Source organism: Ranitomeya imitator, chromosome 5, assembly GCF_032444005.1.
Source record: "Ranitomeya imitator isolate aRanImi1 chromosome 5, aRanImi1.pri, whole genome shotgun sequence".
Taxonomy (NCBI): domain Eukaryota; kingdom Metazoa; phylum Chordata; class Amphibia; order Anura; family Dendrobatidae; genus Ranitomeya; species Ranitomeya imitator.
Window position 1 is genome coordinate 553,224,445 of NC_091286.1, and position 19,523 is coordinate 553,243,967.

Genomic DNA, 19,523 nt, shown 5'->3' on the forward strand with positions numbered 1-19,523 from the left:
AACATGAAAAACAAAAAAATTGTATCCTTGTATGGCACAGGCATCTTGCACATAGAGACCCAGAAGCAACAAGAAAGTTAGTTAAAAAACAACTTGCTAATGGTATTACAATCGATCTGTGTAATCAGACAATGAAATGTACTAGCTGTCTTAACCCCTTCACGACCAGAGGCATTTCCGTTTTTGTTTTTTACTCCCCTTATTCCAAGAGCCACAACTTTTTTATTTTTAGGTCAATATGGCCATGTGAAGGCTTGTTTTTTTGCGATAAAGTTGTACTATTGAATGACACCATTGGTTTTAACATATCGTACTTGAAAATGGGAAAAAAATTCCAAGTGCGGTGAGATTGCACAAAAAGTGCAATTCCACAGTTGTCGTTTTTTTTTTACCATGTTCACCAAGTGCTAAAACTGACATGCCATTATGATTCTCCAAGTCATTACGAGTTCATAGACACTAAACATGTCTAGGTTCTTTTTTAAGTGGTAAAAAAAAAATCCAAAGTTCGGTAAAAAAAAGGCGCAATTTTCTGAGACCTGTAGCATCTTCATTTATCATGATCTGGGGCTGGGTTGTGGCTTATTTTTTGAACGTTGAGCTGACATGTTTATTGATACCGTTTTAGTGTAGATAGAATCATCTGTTCGCCTGTTATTGCATTTTATTGCAATGTAGTGGCGACCATAAAAACGTAATTCTGACGTTTTGAATTGCTTTCTTGTTACGCTGTTTAGCGATCGGGTTCATTCTTTTTTTATATTGATAGATCGGGCGATTCTGAAGGCGGTGATACCAAATGTGTATATTTGATGTTTTTTTTATTGTTTTATTTTGAATGGTGCGAAAGGGGGGTGATCTGAACTTTGATATTTTTTATTTTTTTATATTTTTAAAATCTTTTTTTTTTACTTTTTGCATGCTTCAATAGTTTCTGTGGGAGACTAGAAGCTGCACTACTTCGATTGCCGCTGCTACACACAGGCGATGATCAGATCACCTGTGTGTAGCAGAAATGCTCACTCGCTATGAGCGCAGACCACAGGGTGGCGCTGATAGCAATCCAGCAATGACAACCATAGAGGTGTGCTTCAGACAGGGTCACCAATGGGCGGGATTAGTGACGTGCTTCCAGTAAGCGTGAAGTTAAATGCCGCTGTCAGAAATTGACAGCGGCATTTAACTAGTTAACAGCTGCGGGTAGATCGTGATTCCACCCACGGCTGTTGAGGGCAAATATCTTCTGTGTATATCAGCTGTCATGTGGCCGGAAAGGTTCATCAAACAGGGGGAGTCAATATCGGCGTACTATTACGCCCAATGTCGGAAAGTGGTTAAAGGGAAAATGGTAAGAAAAATCCTTTCCAAAGAATAGTGCTACAAAATCATAGCAGCTTCGGGACTTAATACATGTAGATGTTTGTGGTCCAAAGAGTACTCGAACTCTGGAAAAAAGAGATATTTTCTCAAATTTGTTGATGATTATTCAAGATGTAGTTCCAGAGAAACTTAAAAAATTATCTCGCTGAAGTACAGTATATAGCAAATTTGGGAGAATGCCAAAAATTCTGCATACAGATAATGGAACTGAATATAAAATGGTATTGTGTTTCAGATCACTATACCATGTAACCCTGAACAAAATGGTGTAGCAGTAAGAAGGAACCAGACACTTTGTGAAAGTGGAAGAAGTATGCTATTTGATGCAGATTTGTCAACAACATATTGAGGCAAAGCAATCATGACAGCTTGCTACCTTCAAACAGACTAGCTATAAAGCTACTGAGAAAACTCTATTTGGGCATTAGAACAGCAAGAAGCCTGAAGTACAACACATATGAATATTGAAAAGTAAAGTATTTATACATATTCCCAAAGAAAAATGTACCAAGTAGGAATCTCATGCAAAAGAAGATCCTGGTGGGCTACAGTGAAATCCAGAATGGATATAGAATCCTGCACGCAGAAACGAACAAGGTCACAATAAGCAAAGATGTAATGATTGATGAGAACTTTGTGTTGCTCATGTTTCATGACATTACACTGGTAGTCCAGCTGAAGCAACAACAGTCAAAATGTCAAAATAACAAGGAAAAGGATGTAGATGTTTGGTTAGGTTCTTCAACCACTGAATAAGCAACAGAAATATAAGGTGATCCTGAAGTCAGGAGATTGTCAAGATCAAACAAGGGTATACCAGCTAAGCGTCTATCCTACTTTTTGAAAACACTACCTGAATCAGAGTCACAGTCATGGTATGAAACTTATCAAACTACCACAAGGCAAGAAAGCAATGAAATGTAAATGGGGTTTTAAGACCAAACATGACTCAGAAGGCAATGCTCACAGATTTAAAACACAATTAGTTGCAAAAGGATATTCTCAGAAATATGATGAAGATTATGATGCTACATTTTCTCCAGTTATTAAGCAGACCACATTCAGGACTCTAATGGGTATAGCTGTTGTACAAAAGATGTTTGTCAGACATTGGACATGAAAACTGCCTTTTTAAATGGTGCTATTGAATAGGACTTGTACATGACTCAATCTGAGGGTTATATCAAAGAGCGTGAAGAGAATCTTGTTTGCATACAAAAAAATATCTCTATGGTCTTAAGAAATCGGCAAGAGCATGGAGCACCAACCTGAACAACGTCTTATTGGAAAAAGGATTTAAAAGAGGTTAAGCAGATTTGTATTTACACACAGAATGTACAGACGGAAAGTGGATGTATCGAATCTTATTTGTAGACAATGTGATTATGATTCATCAAGATGAAACAAAAATTTAAAAAAATGACTTAAATTCTGAAACAGCAATTTGAAACTACTAGGGCACGTTTATAAGATTATCTGGGTACAGGACCATTTTTTTTTAAACATCCAATAGTGGAACTTGTTTTTATTCCAAGATCTGTTGATTAAAATATACTTTTGTTCATGGTACAATCCTTTTAAGTGATTGTAAATCGACAAGCGGCTATTTGTTCAAGCTTGGATGAAGTTCCTTTTCCTGGTCTAGCAGAAAACAGATGTCTGTAGCCTTGTCATCTACAGAAGCAGAGTAGGGGAATGCAGGCCATGTAAGTCAAGAGGTCATTTGGTTAAACCAATTGTTAGGTGATCTTAGTAAGCCATCAACTCAACCAATGAAGGCAACCGAGGATGGATTAAACTTGCATGCAGTAAGAAGATCAATGTGAGAACCAAACACATCTATGTTAAACACCATCACCTGCGTAATTTGATAGAATGTTGCATAATTGAGTTTGTTTATTGAGAGACTCGACTAGATGCTAGTTGATATTATGACAAAGCAGCTTCCAAGATCCAAATTTGAAGAATTCAGAACCACTATGGGACTAAGAGAATAAGTGGTTGTTGAATGGGGGTGTTGGAATAATGCTTAATATTGTATATATTGCAACCACTACTATTTACTATGCTTTAACCCCTTAAGGTACCGTCACATTTAGCGACACTCCAGCGATATAGACAACGATCTGACGTAAACTAGATCGCTGGAGCGTCGCTGTTAGGTTGCTGTAGAGACGTCAAACACAGCAACTCCAGAACGATGCGGGAGTGATCCAGCGACGTAACGGCGACTCACTGGTTGTTAGCTCCGTGAAAAAACATTGCAGGCATCGTTGCTTTTGCTGTCAAACATGACGAATCACGCCGACCTGACGACCAAATAAAGTTCTGGACTTCTCGCTCCGACCAGCGATGGCACAGCGGGATCCAGATAGCTGCTGCATGTCAAACACAATGAGATCGCTATCCAGGATGCTGCAACGTCACGGATCATTGTCGTTCTCGTTGTAAAGTTGTTCAGTGTGAAGGTACCTTTAGTGACAGAGACAATTTTAACCCCTTCATGCCACAGCCCTTTTTCGTTGTGTGTGGGTATTATACTCTGTGTATATGGGTGGTGGGCATTTTCAGGAGCCTCAAACTCTATAATCGGCAGCATGGTGGCTCAGTGGCTAGCATTGCAGTGATTGGGTCCTGGGATCAATCCCACCAAGGACAACCTCTGCAAGGAGTTTGCATGTTCTTCCTGTGTTTAGATGGGTTTCCTCCGGATTCTCCGGTTTCCTCCCACATACCAAAGACATACTGATAGGGAATTTAGATTGTGAGCTCCAATGAGGACAGTGATGATAATGTCTGTAAAGTGCTGTGGAATAAAAAAGCGCTATATAAGCAAAGCATAATAAATAAATAATAATATTAATAATAAATAATGGCTATGAAAGGGGTTTTGTAAGTGAGAACCTATTTATAGAAGTTGGGGGATATGACCCATGCTAATCCTGCAAATATTTAGTTTCTTCTAGAGAGGGGTAGGGGGTTGGCTTTCCTCAGGCATCCAGGATTTTTATTGTACGTAAAAACAGACTTCTGCTTTTCATTGTTTTGGATCAGAGTTTCATCAGTGTTGGGTCAGATTTTCCAGTCCGAGTTAAAAAATTAATTAAATTACAAAGCTTCTCCTGTAAATTTCCATGTAAGGCTATGTGCACACGATGCGTTTTTTTTACGTGCGTAAATGGTCCAAAAATGCAATGGAATACTTGTGCAAGGCAATGCAATGACAATCCTGAAGTATTGTGCACGTGATCAGTAAATTTCTGTCCACATTTGCAGCGTTTTATTTTCTTCACTCCGGTGAACTCTCAAGGCGGCTCGGTGATACACTGCGGGAGCGATCACCTCCTGTCTGTGTATTGCCAGCGGCCGGGTAGGGCGGTCACATCTCCAATGTGACTGTTCTACATGTGAGATCGCCGTGGGACTCTCGGTATTAAGTGGACTACGTCGGACAGAATAGTATTATATGTTGGTTTATTATTTTTTATTGTTTGCAGGAGACGAGGGCATCGGGGATTAGACGTTCAGTAAGTATAGTAAACTTAGATTTAATAAAGGAGTCTGTGTGATTATTTCAAATAATGGACTTTATTCTGGGTGTCTGTTTTTTTAATACAATATCACTATGGGGTTTGTAATGGATAGGTGTCTTATAGACGCATCTCCATTACTAACCTGTGGGTTTGATGTCACCTGACAATACAAAGGTGACATCAACCCCACAAATATGAACCCCACTTGCCACCGCTACAGGGCAAGTGGCAAGAGCGAGGCTATAGATGCGCCATATCTGGGGTGGCTGAGAGCTGATGTTTTTAGCCTTGAAGGGGCCAATATCCATGGCCCCTTCCCAGGCAATTAATATCAGCCTGCAGCTGTCTGCCTAACCTTTGCTGGTTTGATTTTATAGGGGTTCCCATGTTAATTTTTTCCCCCTGTAAACTAGCCAGTAAAGGCTAAGCAAACAGCTGTGAACTGATATTAATAGCCTGGTTATAGCTATTGGCTCCTTCCCAGAATATTAACATCAGCCCTCAGTTTTCCCTCTGATGGTTATGAAAACTATGCGGGAGCTCACACAATTTTTTAATTTACATATTTTGAAAAATAAACAGATATTGTATTTCACGCAGATTTCTGACAATTGCTGTTTTGTTACAGCATATGTTTCTTAATTATGTTAATGCTCCTACATAGGCTGGTGACTGTGTGTGTGTGTCTTTATTTAACATTAATGAGGGTATCTGGCTGGAGAGGTTGAACAAGGAAGTGACATCATAATTCTCTTTTTTTTTAATCATATATCTTTATTTAGCTCCATGGATTTACAAAAACGCATGCAAAAACACATAAAAAACGTGCATATTTTCAGCTGCGTTTTTCTGCCAAGACATGCAGAAACCTTGCAGAAATTTGGCAAGCAAGTACGCAATGTTCAAACATAGCCTCACTCACAGACAGCACAAGTCCTGTATACTGATTACTGATGCCATCCTTTTTCTCTTTGTGATTTTCACGGACCCATAGACTCGTATGGGTCATTTTGATCAGTAAGTTGGATCTAAAACAGAAATGTCTTTGTGACTTTTTGCGAACCACTCAGTGTGCATACAAACATGGACATGCAAACAGCTCCAAAGACCATAATGGGTACATTCTCTATTTGTGAAAAACACAGAACATGTAAGTGACAAACAAATGAGACCTTGAGACCTAAAAGAAAATTGCTCAGTATTTTATGCAGATTTCAATAGTGACATTTTGATAAATGCAGAATTTCTATTTAAATACCTGATCAGAAAAGGAACAGAGATCATATCACAACTCAAAATGTGCAATATGTACAGTGATGAAATCCATGGTGGCTCAATGGTTAGCACTGCAGCCTTGCAATGCTGGAGTCCTGGGTTCAAATCCCACCAAGGACAACATCTGCAAGGGGTTTGCATGTTCTCCCCGTGTTTGCGTGGGTTTCCTCCGCGTTCTCTGGTTTCCTCCCACATTCCAAAGACATACAGATAGGGAATTTAGATTGTGAGCCCCATCGGGGACAGCAAAGATAATGTGTGCAACCTGTAAAGTGCTGCGGAATATGTTAGCGCTATATAAAAATAAAGATTATTATTATAATCACACTAATACAGAAAATATTGATACGGTATGCAATAAACATACTGTTCTATTTTCTTAAATTCATTTTCTCATTCAGTTGCTTTTGTTTTGCCTTTTATAGAGTTTCACAGTGGGAGGAAAGAAAACTGTAGCAACTTGTGTCATAAATTACTGCCTGACAATAGATGCCCAGACTGAGTTTCCAGCTGATGCAGGGGGCGGCCTCCTCCCCACAAACAGAGGAAGAACAGAGGAAAGGTTGGGACTCTTCCTTTTCCAGCTCAGTTGGTATAAGAGGAGAATGAGGCAAGAGAATGTGCAAACATCCCGCTGGAGAATCCACCGCTAGGAACAACAGGTGAGTGAGCACATCATTACTCTCGTTTTCAACATTTTATAGTTAAAAAAAAATCATTTTATACTATGCTGCATTTTTTCATCACTTACTCCATGAGATATGTTTATAGCAATCTTTATATGTATCCTGTACATATGGTCAAGATACTGTACATTGCTTTTCTACAGATTTATGGGTCTCTCTGTTTTTAAGTTATTTTCGTCTTCACACACTGATGAAATTTCCCAGATGAACTACTAGTGTTGTCTATTGCAATCTTCATTGAAGTTCTCTTCCAGCCTCATAACCTTCTACTCATAACATAAAGAAAACGAAAAGCAGTACAGGCAGACAGCGTTCCTGGGTGCCAAACCTCCATATACGGACACAAATTATTATATAATTGCTTTATAATATAGATTACTTTGCAGAATGTCATTACATAAGAATGCTGACATAGAAATCATACACTCCCCTGCATTACCGCACCATACAACCTTCTAGTTGTGCACAGCCGTAATATGGTGTCCGTAGAACCTTGGAGGTTCTGCTATAATTCCGGCTATAGGCTCTGCTATAATTCCCTATGCTTTTGATTTGATATGGATGAAAATAGAGAATATTTCTGTAGGATTTTTTATGAACACGATGTTTCATTGACAGCCATGCTGGAGAGCTGTTTGCCTTAGAAGGATTGCGGGATAGCAACCATTAGTGTTTGTCACTGAGCAACTGTGGCGGATGTTTTAGTCCAGGTCTGGGAGGAGATCACTCAGGAGACCATCCACCGCTTCTTCAGGAGCATGCCCAGACATTGTAGGGAGGTCATGCATGTACGTGGAGGCCACACACACTACTGAGCATCATTTCCTTGTCTTGAGGCATTTCTACTGAAGTTGGATCAGCCTGTAACTTCATTTTCCAATTTTGAGCCTCATTCCAACTCCAGATCTCCGTGGGATATTAGTTGTGATTTATGTTGATAATTTTTTTTGTTGTTGTTCTCAACACATTCCACTATGTAATGAATAAAGATTTACAACTGGAATATTTCATTCAGTGATATCTAAGATGTGGGATCTTAGTGTTCCCTTTATTTTTTGGAGCAGTATATATATATATATATATATATATTCCAAGCCTGAGGTTTATTAATGTACTGGTGTCAGCCAGATCCCCTCATTAATAAAATGGTACATAAAGAGTTAAATAAAGGATACACATACACGAAATCTGAGTTGAACGCAATATCTGGTTAATTTTCAAAAACTTTATAAGGGCATGTTCCTACGGTCAGTAAACGCTGCGAGAAGGACGCTGTGTACATCCACAGAGTCCAATCCGCAGCGGCCAGATGTTACAGCATAGTGGATGGGATTTGAAGAAATCCCATCTCCACTATGCGTGCAGCGGCACCCGTGGCTTCCCTGCTTCAGATTAAATGCTTATTTTGCAATCACTTAAAAAGTTGAAAATAAAGAGTTTGTTAAGAGAGGTACCGTATATACTCGAGTATAAGCCAACCCGAGTATAAGCCGACCCCTCTAATTTTGCCACAAAAAACTGGGAAAACTTAATGACTCGAGTATAAGCCTAGGGTGGAAAATGCAGCAGCTACCGGTAAATGTCAAAAGTAAAAATAGATACCAATAAAAGTAAAATTAATTGAGATATCAGTAGGTTAAGTGTTTTTGAATATCCATATTGAATCAGGAGCCCCATATAATGCTCCATAAAGTTTGATGGGCCCCATTAAATGCTCCATATTAAAATATGCCCCATATAATCCTGCATAAAGGGTAATAAGGGCCCCATAAGATGCTCCATAGACACATTTGCCCAATATAATGCTGCACAAACATTATGGACCCATAAGATGATCCATACAGTCACTTGCCCCTTATAGTGCTGCACAAACGTTATGGCCCCATAAGATGCTCCATACAGTCAAACAGGCAAACAGGATCATGGGGTGCATTAAAAGAGGTCTGGATACACATGATGAGAGCATTATACTGCCTCTGTACAAATCCCTAGTTAGACCGCACATGGAGTACTGTGTCCAGTTTTGGGCACCGGTGCTCAGGAAGGATATAATGGAACTAGAGAGAGTACAAAGGAGGGCAACAAAATTAATAAAGGGGATGGGAGAACTACAATACCCAGATAGATTAGCGAAATTAGGATTATTTAGTCTAGAAAAAAGACGACTGAGGGGCGATCTAATAACCATGTATAAGTATATAAGGGGACAATACAAATATCTCGCTGAGGATCTGTTTATACCAAGGAAGGTGACGGGCACAAGGGGGCATTCTTTGCGTCTGGAGGAGAGAAGGTTTTTCCACCAACATAGAAGAGGATTCTTTACTGTTAGGGCAGTGAGAATCTGGAATTGCTTGCCTGAGGAGGTGGTGATGGCGAACTCAGTTGAGGGGTTCAAGAGAGGCCTGGATGTCTTCCTGGAGCAGAACAATATTGTATCATACAATTAGGTTCTGTAGAAGGACGTAGATCTGGGGATTTATTATGATGGAATATAGGCTGAACTGGATGGACAAATGTCTTTTTTCGGCCTTACTAACTATGTTACTATGTTATAGTCACTTGCCCCTTATAGTGCTGCACAAACGTTATGGCCCCATAAGATGCTCCATACAGTCACTTGCCCCTTATAGTGCTGCACAAACGTTATGGCCCCATAAGATGCTCCATACAGTCACTTGCCCCATTATAGTGCTGCACAAACGTTATTGCCCCATAAGATGCTTTATACAGTCACTTGCCCCTTATAGTGCTGCACAAACGTTATGGCCCCATAAGATCATCCATACAGTCATTTGCCCCATATAGTGCTACACAAACGTTATGGCCCCATAAGATCATCCATACAGTCACCTGCCCCATATAATGCTGCACAATCGTTATGGCCCCATAAGATGCTCCATACAGTCACTTGCCCCATTATAGTGCTGCACAATCGTTATGGCCCCATAAGATGCTCCATACAGTCACTTGCCCCATATGCTGTGGCTGCGATAAAAAAAAATCACATACTCACCTCTCCGTCTCTCAGGACCCCGGCACTTTCACCTGCTCCTCGTTCGGGTGCGGCTCCGTCTAGCACTGACGTTCAGCAGAGGGCACGCACTGACCACATCATCGCGCCCTCTGACCTGACCGTCACAGCCAGAGGACGCTGATGACGGAGCCACACCGGAACGAGGAGAGGTAAATATCGTGCAGCGCTGCGCTCCCCTCCCCGTATACTTACCTGCTCCTGGCGCGGTGCAGTCCCTGCTTCTCCCGTTCTCCCGGTGCTGCATATTCTTCCTGTACTGAGCGGTCACCGTTACCGCTCATTACAGTAATGAATATGTGGCTCCACCCCTATGGGAGGTGGAGCCGCATATTCATTACTGTAATGAGCGGTACCATGTGACCGTTCACTACAGGAAGAATATGCAGCGCTGGAAGAAGCAGGGACGTGCAGGGACCGCGCCAGGAGTAGGTGAGTATAATTAGATAGCCCCTGCCCCCCCTCCCCTGACGACCCTTGGGTATGACTCGAGTATAAGCCGAGAGGGGGACTTTCAGCCCCAAAAAAGGGGCTGAAAATCTCGGCTTATACTCGAGTATATACGGTAATCATTACTTTATCCAAGAGGAACACACTTTGCTATGTATTAATGGCAGATAGTGGGAGTACTAGAAACACCAAGCTTGTTGAATATGTGTGTTGTGCCAGAAGTGTAAGACGTAATATAATTATACATGTTCAGCATTTCAATGAGTTAGAGAATGAAGAGCCGTCGGCTCTGCCAGCTCTCTTATAGCACAATAAGCAGTCTGAAGTTGTTTTCACAAATACTTTTATTACATTTTGCCCATTTTAGGGACATAGAATAAAAATAGTAATATAAAAACCAAATGTCTTCATTTACTTTGATGATTCCCAACGACGTGCAAATTCCAAGTATATAGAAATGTCACTTAAAGGAAATAATAGGGAAGGATGGCCTGATGGGAAAAACAAACCCTATTGTGTGTTTTCCACTCATTTTTAAAACAAGCCTTTTTGGGAAAATATGGACGTATGATTTCAGGTCTTTGTACTAAGGCTCGCTCACACTGATGTGTAATACAGGGGTGTAATGCCAGAAAGTTTAGCATTGCACTCTGACCAGTGTTATTGAATGAGGCAGAGCAGATCTGTGATTTTTTTTGTAGGAAAAATGTGCGTATCTCGCATAATGCGCACCCATTTACTTCAATGGGTGTGATCAAAACATGGCACTGCACTTGGATGTCATTCGAGTGCAGTCCGATATACGCCGAGACATGCAATGGACAAGATGGACAGACTCATCTCTCCTTGTTCTCCTAAACTGTGATGTGATTCTCGCATATGAAAGGATTGGATCACATATCACATCCGATGCTATACGCTAGTGTGACCTTACTCTTACTGACCTGGACCAATGTTACAAATCTACTCTAGATTAGAGGTGGTGCACATAATGTGGGTAAAAGAGGGCACAGATGACTTGGGTATGTGCTTGTATAAAGATTCCTGGTATGGGATCCACATGTTGTTCATATTTTTTTAGAGATATACAAATCCATACTAGAATTGGAAATCCATGAAAGAATAATTGTACAAGCCTGACACTAAGATGAGCATTTTAATATCAGGCAAGACTTTCAAAATGGAATACTCAGCTATTCTGACATACAGTTGCAAAGTAAGTACAACAGCTTCATCAAGAAAACAACATTTATTTAATAACGTGCAGTTTGGATTGTGAAATCTAATGACAAATCCACTTTACCATGATATCATGTGCTAGATGTTTCAATATTTTTATCTTGTCCATATATCACTTGCATTCCCTGCATTGCTTTTGTTAAAGGCTTATCAGATGTCCGATATTTCCGTGAATGAGAAAAAAGGACCGATTATTCTGATCAAACTTTGATCAGAGTTTGATCAAAATGTTGTCTGGTCCGAGTATCAACTATTTATCTTGTATGTGGAAAGAAAAATAAAGTTTTTCCACCTTCTCCATCCTGACATGAATGGCTCCATAGACTATCACAGGTATGAGGGCTATCCATGAAAAAGACAGATAGCATTCGTACATGAAAATCGGATGTGTGAGTGAGCCCTATGTCTGACAAACCAAAGAATTAAATCTAGGGGTTAACAGGAGACATCCCCTGTCCATATGTCCTTTTAGAGCATCTAGAAGTATTATATGGGGTTCCCCATCTCTAACACTACCCTCCATGGGCTGGACCAGAGCTGCTCTGTAAGGCCGGGGTCACACTTAACTTGGGAAAAATCGGGCCGAGTCTCCCTGCCGAGAGTCGCACAAGTGTTCTGCGTATGGTCATCCGTGTGTAATGTGTGCAATGCGATTTTCTCACACCTATGTATCCGTATGACATCCGTATGGCTTTACATTTCTCACTGATTTTCCCCATTGAATTTAATGGCTCAATGGGCTGAAATGAGGAAAATGTGTGGGTATTGGTCACAAGCTAGACGAATGGTCCGTGTGGTTTCTCGCACCCATAGGCTTGCATTGGCGAGTCTCCGACAATATACGAGTACAATCGCAGCATGCTGTGATTTTACACGCACGTCGAATACACCTGAGAAAAAATACGGTTGATGTAAGCTGCCCCACAGATTAACACTGGTCCGAGTGCTATGCGATGTTTTCTCACATAGCATTCATCTGTAATCTACACTAGTGTGACCCCGGCCTTAGAAATACTCCCGTTCTGGAGGACTCAACTGTATCTGTCCATGTAACTGGATGGTGACTATGTAACACTACAACTAGGGTTGAGCGACCTTTACTTTTATAGGATCGGGTCGGGTTTCACGAAACCCGACTTTTTCAAAAGTCGGGTCGAGTGAAATTGGCCGATCCTATAAAAAAGTCGAGGTCGGGGTCGGCCGAAACCCGAAACCCAATGCAGTGCATTGGGTTTCCATGGTTCCCAGGGTCTGAAGGAGAGGAAACTCTCCTTCAGGCCCTGCGATCCATATTTTAGTGTAAAATAAAGAATTAAAATAAAAAATATCGCAATACTCACCCTCTGACGCGCCCTGGTACTAACCGGGAACCTTCCTTCCTTAGAATCAGCCTTCCAGGACCTTGCGGTGACGTCGCGGTGACGTTGCGGCTTGTGATTGGTCGCGCGGCCGCCCATGTGACCGCTCGCGCAACCAATCAGAAGCCGTGACGTCACCGCGACGTCACCGAAGGTCCTGCAAGCGCTGATTCTTAGGAAGGAAGGCTGCCGGAAAGAAGCAGGGCGCGTCCGAGGGTGAGTATATTCCTATTAGGTATATACTCACCCTCGGACGCGCCCTGCTTCTTTCCGACAGCCTTCCTTCCTAAGAATCAGCACTTGAAGGACCTTCGGTGACGTCACGGCTTCTGATTGGTCGCGCGAGCGGTCACATGGGCGGCCGCGCGACCAATCACAAGCCGCGACGTCACCGCGACGTCACCGCAAGGTCCTGGAAGGCTGATTCTAAGGAAGGAAGGTTCCCGGTTAGTACCAGGGCGCGTCAGAGGGTAAGTATTGCGATATTTTTTATTTTAATTCTTTATTTTACACTTAAATCTGAATTCCGATACCAATTCCCGATATCTTAAACATATCGGGAATCGGTATCGGAATTCCGATTCCAGATTCAAAAGATCGCCGACTTCATGGCTGACCCCACACAGGGGTCGGGTCGGGTCGGGTTTCATGAAACCCGACCTTGCCAAAAGTCGGCGACTTTTGAAAATTTTCGACCCGTTTCGCTCAACCCTAACTACAACCACTACATCCGCGATTTTCACTGCAGGGGAAATGTCTGGCTGGACAGTTCTCCAGCTCGTGGTGCCATCTGACAGGTCCTGCGAGTACACAGCCAGTGAACTCACTTCACCTTTCTGACATCAGTGCGAGCGCCGTGGGAATAGGTAAGTGCCGACTGTGAATGGGTAAAGTGAGTTCATTGACCATGAACTTGCAGGATCGGTCAGATGGCATCGCGAACAGGAGAACTTTCTTAAGCTCATGGTGCCCTCAGAGAGGAAATAGCAGTTCACAGGGAGACACTGATCACATGGTGCTTAGTGTCGACTGGATGACAGGCTGTATGGATGCATCATGCATCCATGCAGCCTGCCATCTAGATGCAGAAGAGCTGGACCCGTCGTGGGACAAATGGATTAAAATCATCTCTGCGGAAAGGTGAGGAATACTGTTGTTTGTTTTTTTAACCTCTTTTTCAGATGATGAGGGCATCGGGGGAATGGGTGAGGTCATAAGTATTGTTTAATTAAGAATATTAAAGGAGTCTGAGCTATTCTTTCAATTAAAGGACTATTTTCTTGGTGTTTTTTTACAATGTGAATATGGGGTGTAGTAATGGGGGTGTGTCACAGGTTCCTTCTCCCGTACCACACAATCAACAGAGCCAACGAAGAATGAACAATCCCAAGACCTTTATTTAGGCAAAAGTACGAAAGGTCCATATACGATCCACCACACAAAGGATAAAATATTCCAGAACACGAATGCAGTACAGTTACGGAATAAAAGTCCAGCAATCCAGCACAGAGGATAACAGTCCATATTCCCTTCTTTCTCTCTTATATGCTCTTCACATCATGGTCCCACACAGGATCTGATCTCTGTCTCACCTCCCTGATATTTTCAAGTCCCTCTCCTCATTCACAGGTTAGGCTACTTTCACACTAGTCCGTCGGTACGGGCTGTCGCAAACAGTCGGACCGACGTACCGACAGACAGTGTGATTTATTAGCACAATGTGGGCAGCGGATGCAGTTTTACAATACATCCGCTGCCCATTGTGAGTTCCAGGGAGGAGGGGGCGGAGTTTCGGCCGCACATGCGCAGTCGAAATGGGCGGACCCGACGCACAAAAAAAGTTACATTGAATGTTTTTTGTGCGTCGCGGCCGCCAAAAACACGATGCATCCATTGCACGACGGATGCGACGTGTGGTAATACGTCACAATGCGTTGCTAATGCAAGTCTATGGAGAAAAAACGCATCCTGCAGGCAACTTTGCAGGATGCGTTTTTCTCCAAAACAACGCATTGCAACGTCCGTCACACGACGCTAGTGTGAAAGTAGCCTTAGGGTACCGTCACACAGTGGCACTTTTGTCGCTACGACGGTACGATCCGTGACGTTCCAGCGATATCGTTACGATATCACTGTGTCTGACACGCAGCAGCGATCAGGGACCCTGCTGAGAATCGTACGCCGTAGCACATCGTTTGGAACTTTCTTTCGTCGCTGGTTCTCCCGCTGTCATCGCTGGATCGGTGTGTGTGACACCGATCGAGCGATGCGTTCGCTTGTAACCAGGGTAAACATCGGGTTACTAAGCGCAGGGCCGCGCTTAGTAACCCGATGTTTACCCTGGTTACCAGCGTAAAAAACAAACAAACACTACATACGTACTTACATTCCGGTGTCCATCAGGCCCCTTGCAGTCTGCTTCCCGCACTCACTGACTGCCGGCCGTAAAGTGAAAGCAGAGCACAGCGGTGACTCACCGCTGTGCTGGTGCTTTCACTTTACGGCCGGCAGTCAGTGAGTGCGGGAAGCAGACGGCAAGGGACCTGACGGACACCGGAATGTAAGTATGTAGTGTGTTTTTTTTACGCTGGTAACCAGGGTAAACATCGGGTTACTAAGCGCGGCCCTGCGCTTAGTAACCCGATGTTTACCCTGGTTACCCGGGGACTTCGGCATCGTTGGTCGCTGGAGAGCTGTCTGTGTGACAGCTCTCCAGCGACCACACTACGACTTACCAACGATCACGGCCAGGTCGTATCGCTGGTCGTGATCGTTCGTAAATCGTATAGTGTGACAGTACCCTTAGAGGGGTTGGTCGCAGGGGCTCATTGTTTCAACAAGCTAGGTCAACATGTCATTAGCATATTAGCAAACAACATTATTCACTGACTCTGTGGAGAGATAACAATACAGAACTGTGGGGAGAATATCAGATAGCAAATAACAACTCATCCTACAAGAGAACACCATAAAAATAAGTAAAATATAAATATACACAAAAATGATACCCACCTAGCATATCACACCATCACAACCTCTCCCCCCTCATAGTAAGTGAGCACACCATTTGGTCTACACAGACCTCTGGCCTGCTCACTTTAGTCCACTTTGCTCCACTGTTTATAGTTCCTTGTACAGTGGCAGGGGTTGCAATAATCATGAGCACTTGTTATCCATAAAGTCCCGGGTCCTGGCTTTATAGTCATACCAGGCTTTTTGACTGGACTGGGCTATTCACTGATGTTTATTAGCCAAGGTAGCTAGCTGGGTGAGACAGTCTCTGAACTCTAGAACGTAGGGAATGATGGGCTTTCCGGTATCTGTGATATCTCCCTCTAATTGTTCTTTCTGAAGATTGAGAGGCCCACGGACCTTCTGCTCCCACAAAATGACTTTGTAACTCCCTAATGTCATTTCCAAGGAGGATATCTGCAGGAAGTCCTCCTATAACTCCAACCCAACACAGTTTTTCTCCAAAACCATAATCCAAGCGTATCAAAGCTAGCAGTATATATTTGCGGACACCCCCGCCAGGACAATGGGAATTCCCAGGCCCTGGTGAATTGCCTCGGGTCGAACCACACGGGGGTCAGCGATAATCAGGAATGCCCCCGTGTCTCTAAATCACGACACTTTGTATCCATCAATTAAGACATCCTGCAGGTAGCAATGCCGTTGCTCTGTATTTTTGATGGACAAAGGCCGAAGTCCGTACACTCCAGGAGCGGTATCTATAGTGCCGTGGTCGGTGGTCCATTCTGGTGGGGGTGGTGGTAGCTCTTCCTCAGGCGGGATGGAGTGCACAAGATGCACTGGACGAGGTGGGGCTGCGGGGGGCTCCCTCCAAATCCTTGAGGGACAGCCAGACTGCAAATGTCCAGGTTGCCCACACCCGTAACATCTCCTCTCTGTGATACCCCCAGGTCGTGGTCGGAACTGTTGGGGCCCAGGATTGTGATCTGTGATTGTCATCGGCCTGCGGCTGGGTGGAGGGGCAGATATAATCGGAGGGGGACGGGGCGCGGGAGAAGGCCGTGGTTCATTGTCCAGAAGCCTCCTCCATTGCGGTCGGATAGTAAGGACTTCATCGGCCAGGGCTGCAGCTCTATCCACGGTGCACGGCGTGCGCTCCCGGACCCATTCCCGTACCTCTGCGGGGCACTTGGCAAGAAATTGTTCTATAAGGAATGCCTGTATAACATCTTCCACAGTAAAGGCATTTTCTGTTTCCAGCCATCTTCAACATGCCTGGGACATCTTTTGTGCATACATCCTAAACGATCCCCCCGTGGTGCATGGGAGGTCTCGGAACTTGGCCCTATATGAGTCTGGGGTGATAGCATGGTAATCCAGGATAGTCTGCTTTACAATGTTATTATCCTGATTCCGCTGTGAGTCAATTGTTCGGTAAGCCTCCGCCAGGCTACTGTTCAGGAGCCCCACTAACAAACACATCCAGCCATAGTGGGGCACCTCCATCACAGCACACTGCTGCTCAAAGTCCTTGAAGAACCCCTCCCCATCTCCGGAAGCCTCATCAAATGGCTTAAACTCTGTCCGGGTGATCCGCACAGGCTCCTGGATCGTTGGGTTTACATTCCACATTGCGTTACTCCCTCTTTCAAGCTTCATTGCTTCTTGTCTCCGCTGTGCCCGACGGGCAGCCTCCTCCTTGTACTCCTGGGAGATGCCTTTTGCCCAGAACCGCCATCTCTTCTTCGTACCACACCACCCACTGGCATTTTGAGGTGGGGGTCCTCATCTCCAGTGCTCGTCCTTCAGACATATGGGAGTAGGTGGCCTGGCTAGTACCCACCAGTAGGTCAATTAAGGCCTCTTTAGTCAGTCCCTGGTAGTTCAGGCCCAGGTCTCTGGCTCTCTCCTGTAAACTAGATACAGTCCAATTTCTGTACTCACTCTGTGGGTGGTTCTCCATTAGGTTATGCTCTGTTGATCCTGTTGCTTGCCACCAATTGTCACAGGTTCCTTCTCTGGTACCACACAATCAACAGAGCCAGCGAAGAGTGAACAATCCCAAGACCTTTATTTAGGCAAAAGTACGAAAGGTCCATATACGATCCACCACACAAAGGATAAAATATTCCAGAACACGAATGCAGTTCAGTTACAGAATAAAAGTCCAGCAATCCAGCACAGAGGATAACAGTCCATATTCCCTTCTTTCTCTCTCTGATATGCTCTTCACATCATGGTTCCACACAGGATCTGATCTCTGTCTCACCTCCCTGATATTTTCAAGTCCCTCTCCTCATTCACAGGTTAGGGGGGTGGGTCGCAGGGGCTCATTGTTTCAACAAGCTAGGTCAACATGTCATTAGCATATTAGCAAACAACATTATTCACTGACTCTGTGGAGAGATAACAATACAGAACTGTGGGGAGAATATCAGAAGGCAAATAACAATTCATCCCACAAGAGAACACCATGAAAATAAGTAAAATTTAAATATACACAAAAATGATACCCACATAGCATGTCACACCATCACAGGGTGTCTTATTTACGTCTCTCCATTACTAACCTCTGGGCTTGATGTCACCTGACAATACAAAGGTGACATCAGCCCCCCAACTATCACACCACTTGCCACTGCTACAGGGCAAGTGGGAAGAGGGAGGCTAAGTGCCAGAATTGGCACATCTTAGAGATGTGCCTTTTCTGGGATTGCTGAGAGCTGATGTTTTTAGCCTTGGGGGCAGTATCCATGGCCCCTTCATAGGCTATTAATATCAGCCTGCAGCTGTCTGCATAGCCTTTGCTGGTCATTAATTATAGGGGACCCTATATCATTTTTTTAGGGTCCCCCATTCTAATAGCCAGTAAAGGCTAATTATACAGTTGTGAGCTGATATTAATAGCCTGGGAAGCTCCATGGGTATTACTGTTGTGAATTCTGTGGCAGAGCTCCCTCCTGTGGTCACAAGTGGTACTTCGGCTGATTCTCTCTGTGAGCTTCTGTTGGTGGAGGGAAGTGGTACTGCGGCTTCTGAGTTTCCTCCCTCAGGTGATCTGGTGAGGTCGTTAGGTGCTTCTCTACTTAACTCCACCTAATGTTTTGATCCTGGCTTCCTGTCAATGTTCCAGTGTTGGACTTGCTTTTCCCTGGATCATTCCTGTGGCCTGCTGCTCTGCATAGCTAAGTTCTTCTTTGCTATTTGTTTGCTATTTTTTCTGTCCAGCTTGTCTAATTTGTTGCTGGAAGCTCTGGGACGCAAAGGGTGTACCTCCGTGCCGTTAGTTCGGTACGGAGGGTCTTTTTGCCCCCTTTGCGTGGTTTTCTTTAGGGTTTTGTGTAGACCGCAAAGTTACCTTTTCTATCCTCGATCTGTTAAGAAAGTCGGGCCTCACTTTGCTGAATCTATTTCATCTCTACGTTTGTCTTTTCATCTTAACTCACAGTCATTATATGTGGGGGCTGCCTTTTCCTTTGGGGTATTTCTCTGAGGCAAGGTAGGCTTATTTTCTATCTTCAGGCTAGCTAGTTTCTCAGGCTGTGCCGAGTTGCATAGGCAGAGTTAGGCGCAATCCACGGCTGCCTCTAGTGTT

The 19,523-nt window shown here is 43.6% G+C and overlaps 1 protein-coding gene across 4 annotated transcripts in view; it reads left to right on the forward strand.

Moving 5' to 3' along the window:
* Positions 1-19,523, forward strand: part of FAM124B (family with sequence similarity 124 member B) — a 65,336-nt gene that overhangs the window by 16,318 nt on the left and 29,495 nt on the right. For 3 of the 4 annotated variants that reach the window (XR_011312495.1, XM_069727644.1, XM_069727642.1), the window contains exon 2: positions 6,614-6,850. The gene's annotated coding sequence lies outside the window, so the exon portion shown is untranslated. Of the gene's footprint in view, positions 1-6,613; positions 6,851-11,439; positions 11,575-19,523 lie in introns of all 4 variants that reach the window. The other variant, XM_069727645.1, reaches the window with a different exon arrangement.